A 15525-nucleotide genomic window follows, 5' to 3' on the forward strand; every position below is an offset into this window, starting at 1 on the left:
CTACTTATCGAGTGTTATAATCTGAGCCTAATAGCTATGGTAGTGCAATCTTCTAAAATTTAGATAAGTACACTAACACATCATTTAATATAACAATAAAAGTTTTATTTTAGTGAAATTGTATACCTTCTTTCCCCTTTTCCTTAGAGTTTGTAACAAGTGTTAATTTGGCCTTAACCTCCCCCAACATATCAATCTGATTTAACATAATTGAGATGGGCTAGAAAAACAGGTCCTGTTTATGAATCCCTCACGGGCAACTAAAAGCTTTTTTTAAGAGTGTTAGAATAACATACACCACCCTCTTACATATAAGACGGAAACCTTAAAGGGAACCTGTCATCAGTTTTGGCCAATATGAAGTAATGCCATCACCTTTCGGGGCTGATATAAATCATTCTATAATTCTGTATATACAGTAGGCCACCAATCTGACTTGTAAGAGAAAAAAAATAACTTTTAATATACTCACCTGCGGGGCGGACCAGTCCGAGAGGTGTCGTAGGTCTTTGTCCGGCCTCCCATCTTGACCTTGGTCTCTTATCTTACAATTGATGTCCTCCTGCTTGTTTCATGTAGATGATGCATCCCTAAGTCATCCACACAATCTTCCCGACATCGTGCTCCTGTGCAGGCATACTTCTCTGTCCTGTTGAGGGCAGAGCAAAGTACTGCAGTGTGCAGGTGCTGGTAAAGGTCAAAGAGCCCCAACACATGCGCACTGCAGTGTCTTGCTCTGCCCTCAACAGGGTAGAGAAGTACTCTTGTGCAGGAGCGCGATGCTGAGGAGACACTGTGGATGAGGCAAGGATGCTTTATCCACAAGAACTATGAAAGAGGATGTCAACAAGAAGATGGGAGGCACCGGACCAAGACCAGCGACACCCCTCGGATCGGACCGCCCCACAGGTGAGTATAATAAAAGTTTTTTACCTTCTCTTACAGGTCGGGTTGGGGGCCGAATACAGCATTAAAGAATATCAGCCCAGAAAGGTGGTGGCCTTACTTCATATTGGCCAAAACTAATGACAGGTTCTCTTTAATTGAACCTCACTATTTCCTTGACTGCCATACCCTTTGCTGTTGCTACAAGTTACCATTTACCCAGTTGCAGTAGAGATATTTCACCTGGTTTCTTAGGTTAAATTTTTTGCGCTGCAAATACAGACAGAACACCTGTGCTATAGCTAGCTAGCAAGTGGTGGTGAGAAAGTACTCTATGCTATGATATACCATCTTAGGGCTTAGTAAGGTCCATTGCTGAGCAAGAAAGAATCTCTTGTTAGAGCTGCAGATGGAGTTGTTTGTCCCAGTTAGAGAAAACAAACCCTAACAGATGAGAAAGTACTGCCATTAAAGGGTAGACGCATGACACAGCAGAGGAAAGGATAGACTTATTCCAGTGTGTGAGCAATGCACCTACTAGAATAAGCCAGGAGTTAACCAACCAACATGAACAAGGAGATAGCCACATCAGAATCTGGAAGCCAATGTCTGAGTGTGAAGAGGAGTACCATATCAGAGATGTCTAAGAGAATGGTGGTTGAGTCAAAGTGGCTCATAAGTGGATAAAAGAAGCATAATTCTATTAGTGGATAAATTACAAAGTTTATTATATCTGCTTGATTTATACGTTTTGTCAATTTAATTTTTTAAAACATCTTTAGTTTTCTTTAGGCTATGTCACAGGGGTCAGCAAAATAAATTGGTCCCACTTCCCCTTTAGTGAGCCATGGACAATTTAGTGTTTACTGAGACCCAATGGAATGCTTATACCAGATACTGTACCCAGTATGGTAGCTCAGCCCCATTTACTCTCCTGATTGTGAGTCTATCACTCAGAAATCACACATTGATATACTTTATTATGCTTGTTAAAAAGACCCTGCAAATAAATGGGCATTTCACAACTTACTGAATGCTTTTTACCAGACACTTTGAATGCCAAACTTTGCTGATGACAAAAACATGGTAAAATTACTATTCCAAGACTTTAAATGTGGTTGTTTACATTAAAAAGCAGTAAAGTACATTCTGTGCTGGAGCAGAAGTTTCTGAAAAGCCACATAATCAGATTTGACAGAACATTATATAAGCATTTATGTACCATGTTTCCACTGTAGCTGCAGTTAGTATCTTTCTTTCATTTTATGCAATTTTGATGACAAAAGAAAATGCGTAACTAAAGATCAGTGAGTATTTTTTGGTCTTTGTGATGTGCTTCAAAACAATGTTAAGTGTCAGAAAATATTTTTAAGAACTGATGTTCCTGAGCCTTCCAGCAGTTTTGTTCAGATAATTTTCTTTTATGTTTCTGTAAGACAAGGATAAATACACTATTTTAACGAAACACTGACTTATAGTTTTTACCACATATATGCATTTTTACAATATGTTCTTAATTTTATTTAACTTTGTCAAAATGTCATGCATAATAAAATAGAGTATAGTTAATGAAGAATAATGAAACCCAGCATAATCACACACGAGTTTTAAACCAATGATTTTTTTTTAGCTTTCTTAAAGGGAATCTGTCACCGGAAGTTGGAGGCTTATGTAAATGGCCTGGGTCTGGTCCGATGGGCGGTGTTTCTTCTTTCTTCTCCACCCCATCCGTGGCCCCGTCTGTGATCTTTTCCAGTATTCTTCTCCATCGTTCGCGCGTGCACAAATCAATCTTGCTTCGCGCACGCGAAGTATACTTTGCCTAACTGTGGGCAAAGCTGAAAATCATTACTGCGCATGCGCCGGTACACTATGTCCTGGAAGTATTTCACTGTGTTCTGGGACATAGTGACTGGCGGTAAGGATTTTCGGCTTTGCCTGCAGTTGGACAAAGCATACTGCGCGTGCGTGAAGCAACATTGCTTTGCACAAGCGCGAACGATGGAGAAGAATACTGGAGAAGATCGCGGACGGGGGTCATGGATGGTAGAGAAGAAGGAAGAAACACCTCCCATTGGACCGGACCCAGGCCATTTACATAGGCCTCCAACTTCCGGTGACAGATTCCCTTTAAGTCGTTCATTGTGCATCCTGTAAATTATGCCATCTTTGTTGGATTGCAAAGTGGACACATAGAAAGATTAGTAACCTGCAGAACTGGCTTTATGTAAGGAAGGACACATTCAAGTAGCAAAAATAGCATCTACTAATGAACTGCAATCAAAATATCTCTTAAGCAGCACCATCACAATTCTAAAAATCTGTCAACAACACACATAGATGTGTTTAGATGAATGTATAAGCATTATGAAATGTTTTCCACAAACTTAAGATTTTCTATTTTAGATATCTAACTTGTTTACTTTGATATTTAAACAATAATACAGGATTGATAAGCCCTTTTCTCATTCAGCCCATTAAATGTTTCCTTTCCAAGAATTAATAGAAGTAATGTCTCTCAACAAAGTAAGGTTCAGACCAGAATAGTGATTGGCGAATCCTTGGATGTTCAGGTCCGGTGGGTTCGGCTGATCATTTAAAAAAAGTTCGGTTTGAGTACCCGAACAGTACTTGAACTCAAAACCGATCCCAAATGGGGGGCCTGAACATCCGTTGTTTGCCATGCTACCACCTGCGTGGCAGCGCGACAAACATGGGCTCTGATCGGCAATAAGAACGTTACTGCCAGCCAGAGAAGGGTGATGTTCCTGCAGCTGTGACCAGCGGTAAAAAGTTCTAGAGACAGTACTACTCTTATCAGTGTATGCTGGCTGATGCTAATAGCAGCAAGGGCAGGTAAGGCTAATGAGTATTCATCAGCTGGCACCTGTACTATAAATAAATTAAAAAAAAAATGACCTGGGGTCTCTTCTATTTTTGATAACCAGCATAGGCAAAACCAACTGCTGTGGGCTGCAGCCCTCAGCTTTCAGCTTTATCATGGCTGTTATCAAGAATAGAGAGAGCCCACAACATTTTTTAAATTATTTAAATAAATAATTCAATATAAAAGGCTTGGGGTCACCCCCATTTTTGACAACCAGGCAAGCTACAGCTGACGTCAAGCCCTTGAGTTGGTAATGGGGTGGCGTCTATAATTACTAACGCATAGTTAGATCGTAGCAAAAATAGCCATAATTTAAGTCCTTTAATTGAAATAAAGACACGGACATCTTTATTTAAAATAAAAATAAAAAAGCAATGTTATATTTAACTTTTACGCCTAGTCTACAGGTGCTCATGTCCCCTGTGAAAGACAAAAAAATAAAACACCATATTCCTTCACCTGTCCAAAGAGAAGATAATCCACTTATGTTCATGTCCCCTGTAAGAGACAAGAAAATAATAAAACACCATATTCCTTACCTGTTTAATGAGAAGATAATCCAGATTCTGCCTATGGGGGTTGCGTTTTACAATATAGAGTCTGCCTATAGGGGCTGCATTATACAATACAGAATCTGCCTATGGGGGGCTGCATTATACTATAGAGTCTGACTATGGGGGGCTGCATAATACTATATAGAGTCTGCCTATGGGGGTGCATTATACTTTATAGAGTCTGCCTAAGGAGAGTGCATTATACTACATAGTGTGCCTATGGGGAGTGCGTTATACTATAGAATATGCCTATGGGGAGTGCATTATATTATATAGAGTCTACCTATGGGGAGTGCATTGTACTATATGGAGGCCTATGGGGAGTGCATTATACTATATGGAGGCTACCTAGGAGGCCATCATACATTGTGGAGATTACAGTGACGGGGCCATCATGCAGTGTTGGAACCATCAAACAGTTTGGAGGATACATGGGGGATGTAGTGCAGGTAAGTACTAAGCATATATCACATAACTATGATACTTTACAATTAGCAGTGAAAGTACATGGTACAATAAGGACTTACATGTGTGAACGCATGAGTCTCCAACAATCACTATCACCCTGCGTCACAGCTGCTATACAACTTAATAATTGTTCTGTATAATATAATACCACAGAAACAGATAGTTTTCTTGCTAAATATACTTTATCTGGCATAATGAAGTTTAAGTAAGAGCAGTGCAGAAGGACAGGTCTTGCCCTAACAGACAACTCTCTAAAAATAACGGTCAAAATAATGGTCTACTAACCAGCATGCTTTGTTTTCTCCCACAAAGCAAATGTCTTACTTTACATAAAACAATGTGTAATGCAATTAAACGCCACCTGATGGTGCTATAACCAACATGGTAAAAAAGATAGAAAATAATAAAGAACCATATTCCTCACTTGTTCAACAATAATCTATTAATGGGTATGTCCCACAATGATCCAGATTGTTTGGATAATAGCCACATCAGTGATGTGCCAGCACTCCATGATAGCCTGAATACACAGATATGGCATTCGACAGATTATCGGTGGACAGGTGAGGAATATGGTGTTTTATTATTTTTGTTTTTTTGTAGTGAGACATTGGCATCGATTGTCAGAAAGGTGAGCACAGCTTTGATTTTTGATTTTTTTGTGAATAAATGTGTAAAAGAGGGTGGGAAGTTTTTATTTCAAATAAAGCACTTTATTCTTGCTGTGTCTTTATTACAATCTGACCATGATGTTAGTAATGGGGGTGTCTTATACTGTAGACGTCCCTCTGTTTCTAACCCTTCGGCTTGATGTCAGCTGCCATAAAAGAGCTGATATCAACCCCAAACCTATTACCCCACTTGCCTCTACACGAGGACAAGTGGGAAGAGCCAGGCAAAGTGATAGAATTGGCACATCTAATAGATGTGCCTCTTATGTGGCTGCTGCAGGATGCTATTTTTAGGCTGGGGAGGGCCAATATCCATGGCCCCTTCCCAATCTGAGAATACCAGCCCCCAGCTGACTGCTTCAGCTTGGCTGGTCATCAAAAATGAGGGACCCCAAGTGTTTTTTTTTACCTATTACTCTGGTGCCGACTGATAAATACTCTCATCATCATATGCCTGCTCTTGCTGCTATCATCAAGAGCAGGTGTAGGATGATGAGAGTAGTACTCTCATCAGCCAATGCCTGTGACCAATGGTGATCCCCTATATTCAATAACCAGCAAAGGCTAAAAAGACAGCTGCGGGCTGATATTACTAAGCAGGGAAGGGGCTATAGATATTGACCCCCTCCCATTCTAAAAACATCAGCTTTCAGCTGCCCCAGAAATAGTGCATCCATTATATGTGCCAATTCTGGCTCTTAGCCTAGGCTCTTCCGACTTACATAAGTGTTGGCAAGTAGGGTAATAGTTTTGGGATTGATATCAGCTGTTTTATATCTATCTGCTGACATAAAGCCAAAGGGTTAGTAATGGAGAGGCATCTATTTGACACCTCCACTCAATAGTGAAAATTAATAAAGATATATACAGAAAAAAAAAGTTAATTGAAAAAAAATACTCCCTGACAAATCCACTCTTTTACCCATTTATTAGCATAAATATAAAAAATCAAAGTAATCCTCACCTGTCCACTGATAATGCACAATGCTGATATCACACAATAATCACTAACTCTGCTACATCTGGTTGCATTGCTGAGTGGCGACATCAATAATGTTACTGCTCAGCAGGACAGCCATATCACACTGAGCAGAGAGAAATAATGCAGCTGTGTGTGACTGGTGGTAACTTTAATATCATCACCGATCACATGCAGCTACGTTCTCACGGTAAGCTCACTGTCATCTGGTTGCCAGGCTGAGCAGTACCATTACTGGGGTAACCGCTGAGCAATGCCACCATATCTTGAAGAGTTGGGGATTTTGGAGTAACATCAGCATTATGGATTAACAATGGACAGATGAGGATTATTTTGATTTTTTATTTTGATTTTTATGCTTGTAAATGAGACTTTTTTCTGCTTGTGTCTTTATTACTTTTTACTTACTGGACTAGTATTGGGGGTGTCTGATAGACACCTCTCCATTACTAACCCATGGACTTGAAGTCAGCTGACTTTACAAAGCTGACATCAACCCCATCTGCAGGCTGCTATTTTTAGGGTGGGGAGGGCCAATGTCCATGGTCCCCTCCAGCCTGAGCATACCAGCCTGCAGCTGCCTGCTTTATCTTGGCAGTTATCAAAAATGAGGGGGACTACATGCCACTTTTTTAATTATATATTTCAATAATGTAAAAATACGGTGTGGGGTCTCCAATATTTGTAATAACCAGTTAAGGCTATGCAGACAGCTTCTGGCCGATATTAATAGGCTGATAAGGGGCCTCAGCCACCCAAAAAATGATGCATCCATTAGATGGTTCATCCATTCATAAAAACATCCTTTAATTGAACAAAACACTTCCTCACAAATCCCCTCTTTTTCCCATTTATAAATCAAAAATCAAAGCAATCCTCAATTGTACACCAAAAATCTATAATGCTGATGTCCCACAATTATCACAAACTCTGATCTGCAATGTTGCTATCAGTGTGTCAAGAGTGGGAGAAGAGGGTTGCATTGACAATCCAACACAATGGGCAGCACTTTGAACACATTTTATAAGTGGTCATAAATTTGTAAATAACTCATGAAAGAATAAAGTTACGTTAAAACCAAGCACACCATTGTTTTTCTTGTGAAATTCTCACTAAGTTTGATGTGTCACATAAACTTCTTCTCATTGGAAAAAATAAAGTTGGATCCAAAATGGCCGACTTTAAAATGGCCACCATGGGCATCACCCTTCTTGAAAAGTTTTCCCCCTCCCATATACTAATGTGCCACAAACAGAAAGTTGATATCACCAACCATTCCCATTTCATTTAGGTGTATCCATATACATGACCCACCCTGCATATCTATATGTCTATATATATATAATTGCCTTAAATTGTCCGTCATCCACTTCCGTCTGGATGTCCCCGAATTCCACAATCCACCGCGCCGACCGCCATATTTAAATACCCAAGTGATGGGTATTTCAATATGGCACCCGCTGGTGGTGCCAGGCCCTTCCACAGTACCACCAGTGAGACACCGCTGGGACCCCCCACCACCGCCGGACCCCCCCCCCGCTGCTGCCGCTGCTGGACCCGCAGCCGACAGACCTCCCCGCCCGACCCGCCGCTGCCTGCCCACCCACCTCCGTCACAGCCGGCAGGAAAGACCGCAGCTTGCGGCCTGTGCACAGACCGCAAGCCGCAGTCTTTCCTGCCTGCTGTCTGCTGCCAGGACCCCCTCCTGCCGGAGGACCTGCTGCCGCTGAACCTCCCCCCACCTCCGCCGCTGGACCCGCCGCTGCCTGCCCACCATGTACACACACACATACATACACACACATGTACACGTACACACACATGTACACTCACTGGCCACTTTATTAGGTACACCTGTCCAACTGTGTGTTAAGACTTAATTTCTAATCAGCCAATCACATGGCGGCAACTCAGTGCATTTAGGCATGTAGACATGGTCAAGACAATCTCCTGCAGTTCAAACCGAGCATCAGTATGGGGAAGAAAGGTGATTTGAGTGCCTTTGAACGTGGCATGATTGTTGGTGCCAGAAGGGCTGGTCTGAGTATTTCAGAAACTGCTGATCTACTGGGATTTTCACGCACAACCATCTCTAGGGTTTACAGAGAATGGTCCGAAAAAGAAAAAAAATCCAGTGAGCGGCAGTTCTGTGGCCGGAAATGCCTTGTTGATGCCAGAGGTCAGAGGAGAATGGGCAGACTGGTTCGAGCTGATAGAAAGGCAACAGTGACTCAAATTGCCACCCGTTACAACCAAGGTAGGCAGAAGAGCATCTCTGAACGCACAGTGCGTCGAACTTTGAGGCAGATGGGCTACAGCAGCAGAAGACCACACTGGGTACCACTCCTCTCAGCTAAGAACAGGCATCTGATGGCTACTTTCAGCAGGATAATGCGCCATGTCATAAAGCTCGAATCATCTCAGATTGGTTTCTTGAACATGACAATGAGTTCACTGTACTCAAATGGCCTCCTCAGTCACCAGATCTCAATCCAATAGAGCATCTTTGGGATGTGGTGGAACGGGAGATTCGCATCAGGGATGTGCAGCCGACAAATCTGCGCCAACTGTGTGATGCCATCATGTCAATATGGTCCAAAATCTCTGAGGAATGCTTCCAGCACCTTGTTGAATCTCTGCCACGAAGAATTGAGGCAGTTCTGAAGGCAAAAGGGGGTCCAACCCCTTACTAGCATGGTGTACCTAATAAAGTGGCCAGTGAGTGTACGTACACACATGTACACACATGTATGTACACACACACATGTACGTGTACACACATGTACATACACACACATGTACACATGTACATACACACACATGTACACACATATACACACACTCACATACACACTCACATACTCACACGTATGTACACACACACACACTCATGTACACACACGTACTCACATACACACACACGTAATCACATACACACACGTACCCACATACACACACACGTACTCACACACACACATACTCACACACATAGAATCATAGAATTGTAGAGTTGGAAGGGACCTCCTGGGCCATCTGGTCCACCCCCTGCTCAAAGCAGGATTCGCTAAATCATCCAAGACAGATGTCTGTCCAGCCTCTGTTTGAAGACTTCTATTGAAGGAGAACTCACCACCTCTCGTGGTAGCCTGTTCCACTCATTGATCACTCTGTCAAAAAAGTTTTTTTCTAATATCTAATCTGTGTCTCCTCCCATTCAGTTTCATCCCATTTTTCCTAGTCTTTCCTTGTGCAAATGAGAATAAAGATGATCCTTCTACAATGTGACAGCCCTTGAGATATTTGTAGACAGCTATTAAGTCTCCTCTCAGTCTTCTCTTCTGCAAGCTAAACATTCCCAAATCCTGCAACCTTTCATCATAAGACAGGGTTTGCAGACCGGTCACCATTTAGGTCACTCTTTTCTGAACTTGCTCCAGTTTGTCGATGTTTTTTTTAAAATGTGGCGCCCAAAACTGGACACAGTATTCCAGATGAGGTCTGACCAAAGAGGAGTAGAGGGCAGTAATGACTTCACGTGATCTAGACTGTATGCTTCTGTTAATACATCCTAGAATTGCATTTGCCTTTTTTGCTGCTGCATCACACTGTTGACTCATATTCAGTCTGTGATCTATTAGTATACCCAAGTCTTTTTCACATGTGCTGTTGCTTAGCCCTATTCCTCCCATTCTGTGTATGCTTTTTTCATTTTTATTGCCCAGATGTAGTACTTTCCATTTTTCCCTGATAAAAACCATTCTGTTAGTTGCTGCCCACTGCTCCAGTTTATTTATATCTTTTTGAATCCTCTCTCTCTCTTCTCTAGTATTAGCTATCCCTCCAAGCTTTGTGTCATCAGCAAATTTAATCAGTTTACCCTCAATTCCATCATCTAAATCGTTGATAAAGATGTTGAACAATACAGGGCCCAAGACAGAGCCCTGTGGTACCTCACTTGAGACATTCTTCCAACTTGATGTGCAGCCGTTTACGACCACTCTTTGGGTCCGATCACTAAGCCAGTTATGAATCCACCTAACAGTTGCCTTGTCCATGCCATACTTAGCCATTTTTTCTCACATACACATACCCACATACGTACTCACGCACACACACGTACACACACACGTACTCAAATATACACACACACGTACCCTCTCACACACACACGTACTCACATACACACACGTACTCACATATACAATACACACACGTACTCACATATACAATACACACACACGTACTCACATATACACACACGTACCCACATACACACACACGCGTACTCACATACACAAACACACATACTCACATACACACACGTACTCACATATACACACACATGTACTCACACACATGTTCTCACATACATACACACATGTACTCACATACATAAACACACACGCATACTCACATATATAATACGCACACACGTACTCACATAGACACACACATACTCTCTCACACACACACACACGTACTCACATACACACGTACTCACATATACAATACACACACGTACTCACATACACGTACTCACATATACAATACACACACACGTACTCACATACACACACACGTACTCACACACATGTACTCACATACACACACACATGTACTCACATACATACACACACGTACTCACATACATACACACACGTACTCACATACATACACACACGTACTCACATACATACACAAGTACTCACATCCACACACACACATACTCACATCTCCAGCACAGGCCACAAACCACCCTTTTTCCTGCTGGCTGTGACTGCATGGAGTTGGGTGGACAGGCAGCTTCGGGACACATACACACACACACATGTACTCACACTCACGCACATGTACAGTACACACACATATGTACTCACACACACACATGTACACACACACACACTTCCCTCCCGATGTGATAGCATCAGGCATATCTCTAGTGTATATATATATATATATATATGCCTACAAAGAATGGAGAGGTCTGTAATTTTTATCGTAGGTACAATTAAACTGTGAGAGACAGGATCTTCAAAAATAATCACATTGTATGATTTTTACATATCTAATTTGCATTTTATTGCATGACATAAGTATTTGATACAATAGAAAAACAGAACTTAATATTTGGTACAGAAACCTTTGTTTGCAATTAAAGAGTTCAGATGTTGGCTCCCTCCATAGATTTTCTGTTGGGTTCAGGTCTGGAGTCTAGGCCACTCTAGGACATTAAATTGCTTCTTACGGAGCCACTCCTTAGTTGCACTGCCTGTGTGATTCAGGTCATTGTATGCTGGAAGACCCAGCCATAACCCATGCTGCAGATTTAAAAAATGTTGCAGTTATTACATTCAATCAGGTAAAAAAAGATGTCTTAAAAGACTCAATAAAGCTGCGTCAAAACTGCAGGGTATTTTTTACCCTTTTCCAAAAAATTGAATATTAACTATCAAAGTAATGTGTCCCAAAATGTACCAATATAAACTCAATTAATGCAAAAAAATAAGCCCTAAGGCTGGTTTCACACTTGTGTTTTTTGCACTGCGTCTTTGCGCATAAATGCGCATGCGTTTTTTTCCTATACTTAACATGGGTGCGCATAGTCATGTGTTTGTACGCGTTTGTATGCGCATGCGTTTTCTTATAGTGTGCGCCCGGGCGCACAAAATGCATCCTGTTGCATATTTTGTGCTCCCGACCTGTCTAAAAAAAAACGCAATGTGCACGAAATTCACCCAAAAACACATTATAGTCTATGGGTGCGCTGAGGTGCGCATGCTCAAGCCCACGTTAGCGCAAAAAAAGCATGCTTTTTTTTCGTAAAAACCATGCGCAAAAAAACAAGAAAATGCATAAAAAATGCATGATGCGTTTTTTATGAGCGTTTGCACTGCGCACGTAGTGCAAAAAAAACGCAAGTGTGAAAGTATAGGTGAAGGTAAAAAAAGTTTAGCTGTCAGAAAATGGTAACAGAAACAAAAGATTTATTTTACTAAAATATTTTTTTTTGTGCTACAGTAGTAAAACACATAAAAGCTTAATAAATTTGGTATTGCCCCTTGTTCTAAACATACTGTATTTTGCGTGGTGAATAATAACAATATATGTTTCTATTGTAACACACAATACTGGAATTACTATTTTTCGCATTTCTCCCCAGAAATACTTAATGCAAATTGTCAATAAGATAAATGTAAATTCTATGTAAAACACAAGGGTGATATGGAAAACAATAATGAAAGAAATAATTAAGAAAAACAAGTTTGGTCTTTTATGCTAAAAAAAGCCCTGGTCTTTTAAGCTGTGAGTAATTGGCGAATTTTGCAGTGATACTGGTCGAGGCAAAAGATCTCTCTTTGCAGTTGCTACATCGCAGCGTAATGCAGGTGAATGGAGTCGTATGGCAACTTCTATGCTACTGCGCCCGCGACAAGCAAAATCCATTTGGTTTTGACTTTTTGCAACTTGGCTTGCAATGATCACAGTACCCTAATGGTGACAATGCGACCCCTCTCACTCTACTCTAGGGTTTATCAGCAGCACACTGTGATCATGGCATGACTTGTGTCATGGGCAAAGACTCTCTCCAGCAAAAAGGGCTAAAGCTCCTACACAAACATATAGTGAAATAAAGCTACATTTCTCTGGATCTAGGGATTAATGTACTATTCAACACATAAAATACTAATATGTTATGTTTTTCTGTAAATCACTCAAGCAGGACGATCTCTGAACTAGTTTAATATTTATATTTCTCCCTATCCAATAATGATAAACCGGATTACTTACCGGTAATACTCTTTTGTAGAGCCACAACAGCACCCACTGAGAGAGGTGATCCGCCCCTAGGAACAGGAAACCTACAGAGAGATAAAAGGGGCGGTTCCCCTCACTCCCTCAGTTGGATTACAGAGAACAAGAGGAACTGCCACACACGCTTTAGTCAATTTGCTCAGTAACGATTCTAGCATATATATATATTGTGGTGTAGTTACCACTGTGTCGGCTAGGGGGCGCTGTGTGGGTGTCCCAGGACGGGTGTACAGGCACATTCAGTGTGGTAACAGGAGCAGGGTCCTAAATGACCATTGTGGGTCTCAAGGTGGGTGGCCTTGGGATGCAGGCTCCAGGGTGTATTGATCAGCAGAGGTACTGCTGATCTTTCTGTTACACTGTGTCAGGGAAGCCTGTGTGTCTATACAACCTTTGGTGATGTCATAGCCATGTGATCCCCTTTGGGTGTGGTTACAGGGCTATGTAATTGAGGTGTTTGGCACATGTGAGAGTGGAGGGAGTCTGTCAGAGTGTGGACAGACTTCCATGTGTGACACTACAGAGAGTGTATATGGGGAGGACTACAGCTCCCAGCATGTGCTGAGACTCTCAGTCTGAGTCTGAAGCCACGGACATTTCTGTTCCTTTGCCTGAAGTGAAGGTTACATTTCAGTGTTATGCTGTCTATGGTTTATGGAGCAAATAAACCTTATGAACTTTGGGAAGAACCTGCCTCATGATTGTCTCCCGCTGCACCTAAGCGAGTCACATCCCTACAATTGGTGACAGACTGCGGGCAGCGACTCCCAGAAGCACGTGTGGCAGCGCTGGCGATTCTGAGCCAGGAGAGCAGACGGTCTGACAACCGTGAGTAATACTGACCGAGGTCAGAGAAAGTGACTGTATTAAAATTTGTGGGATACCTCTGAGGAGAAGAGGCGTCCAGGAACCTGTGTGGCCGACACAGGTAACAGACAGGAGTCTGTGTTGCACTGACCAGGGTCAGTGAGAGACTGTGTTCCTGGAGGGGTCAGTGAGCAAGGTCCTGGAGGGTAAGTGTTGGGAGGTTCTGGGAGAGGAATCGGATCCCTGGAACACGTGCTATGACCTTGGACCTGGTGAGGCGTGTGTTGGGCAGTCTCAGGTGGAGACGGATGTCCTGAAGAGCACCCGCTGAGCCCTTGGACCTGGTGAAGCCGGAGTATTGGGAGACCCTGGGAGGAGGGTCTGCTCCCTGAATAGCACCCGGTGTGCCCTGTGTGTTGGACGGTCTCAGGCGGAGACGGTACGTCCTGAGTGGCACACGAACAGGACATGTGAGAGACTGTGCATGTGTTTTTTTTCTTTTTTTTTTTTTCTTTTCCTCTGCAAAACCTGAAGGTGCTTGCTGTGGCTCAGTGGGGTCACGAAGGTCTCGCAGCACAAGGACCTGGTGTTTTCTTTAAGGGATCTGCCCTGGGAGCATTGGTAGCAGACGCTGTCTGTCTACACCATCCTGCTGCAGCTTTATGGCATGTGACTAAGCGGATACAGTAGTTGTGGCTTTACACAACTATTAAGGGTGAGTACCCTGTATTATTGCTGCGTAACCCATTATACCTGCACTGGTAAGGCCCTATGGGCGCGCTTTTGTGGTTTCTTTTATCTTTGAGGGTGACAAGCGGCTTCCAGTAACCCGGCGGGGTTACGAAGGTGACAAGCGGCTTCCGGTGGATCGACGGGTCCACGAAGATGGCGCAGCAGGGGCTGCAGTGACACCAGCCGCTGTGTATGTGTGTGAACAGCAGCCGGAGGTGCCGGTGATCAGTGACAGCAGGAGCTGTGGTGGTGCCAGCAAAGACTTGTGTGGTATCGTTAAAAGACAAACTGTACTGTGTGAACTGTGGCCTAAGAGGTTCTGCAGGACGGACATGGGGAAATCCCAAAAGGGGGCGGTGACCCAAAAGGGGGCGGTGACCCAAATTGGAGTGGTAACCCAAAAAGGGGTGGAAACCCAAAAGGGGGCGGTGACCCAAATTGGAGTGGTAACCCAAAAAGGGGTGGAGTCCCAAAAGGGGGCGGTGACCCAAATTGGAGTGGTAACCCAAAAAGGGGTGGAGTTCCAAAAGGGGGCGGTGAACAAAATTGGGGTGGCAACCCAAAGCGGGGTGGTGGTCCAGAAAGGGGCCAAGTTTGAAGAAGTGACAGCACTAGGTGACTCAGTAGGTACGTCTGGAGTACCGCAGTGTATGTGCAGGTCTTTTTCAGAATGTGGAATATCCTTTCCAGGTAGTAATGACGGGCCACAGATGTGTACAGTGATGCTGC

At 42.8% G+C, this 15525-nt stretch overlaps 1 long non-coding RNA gene across 1 annotated transcript; it reads right to left on the bottom strand.

Annotated features, from left to right (window-relative positions):
- Positions 1-1588: 1588 nt before the first annotated feature.
- On the bottom strand, positions 1589-13359 carry LOC141092798 (uncharacterized). Its single transcript, XR_012232925.1, has 4 exons — positions 13234-13359; positions 11585-11762; positions 4232-4270; positions 1589-2314 (listed from the first exon to the last, which is right to left on the bottom strand). It is a non-coding gene; the product is annotated as an uncharacterized lncRNA (long non-coding RNA).
- Between the last annotated feature and the right edge of the window lie 2166 nt (positions 13360-15525).

The sequence above is a fragment of the Dendrobates tinctorius genome, unplaced genomic scaffold (genome assembly GCF_039654945.1).
Source record: "Dendrobates tinctorius isolate UK_male_01 unplaced genomic scaffold, ASM3965494v1 ptg000060l, whole genome shotgun sequence".
NCBI lineage: Eukaryota > Metazoa > Chordata > Amphibia > Anura > Dendrobatidae > Dendrobates > Dendrobates tinctorius.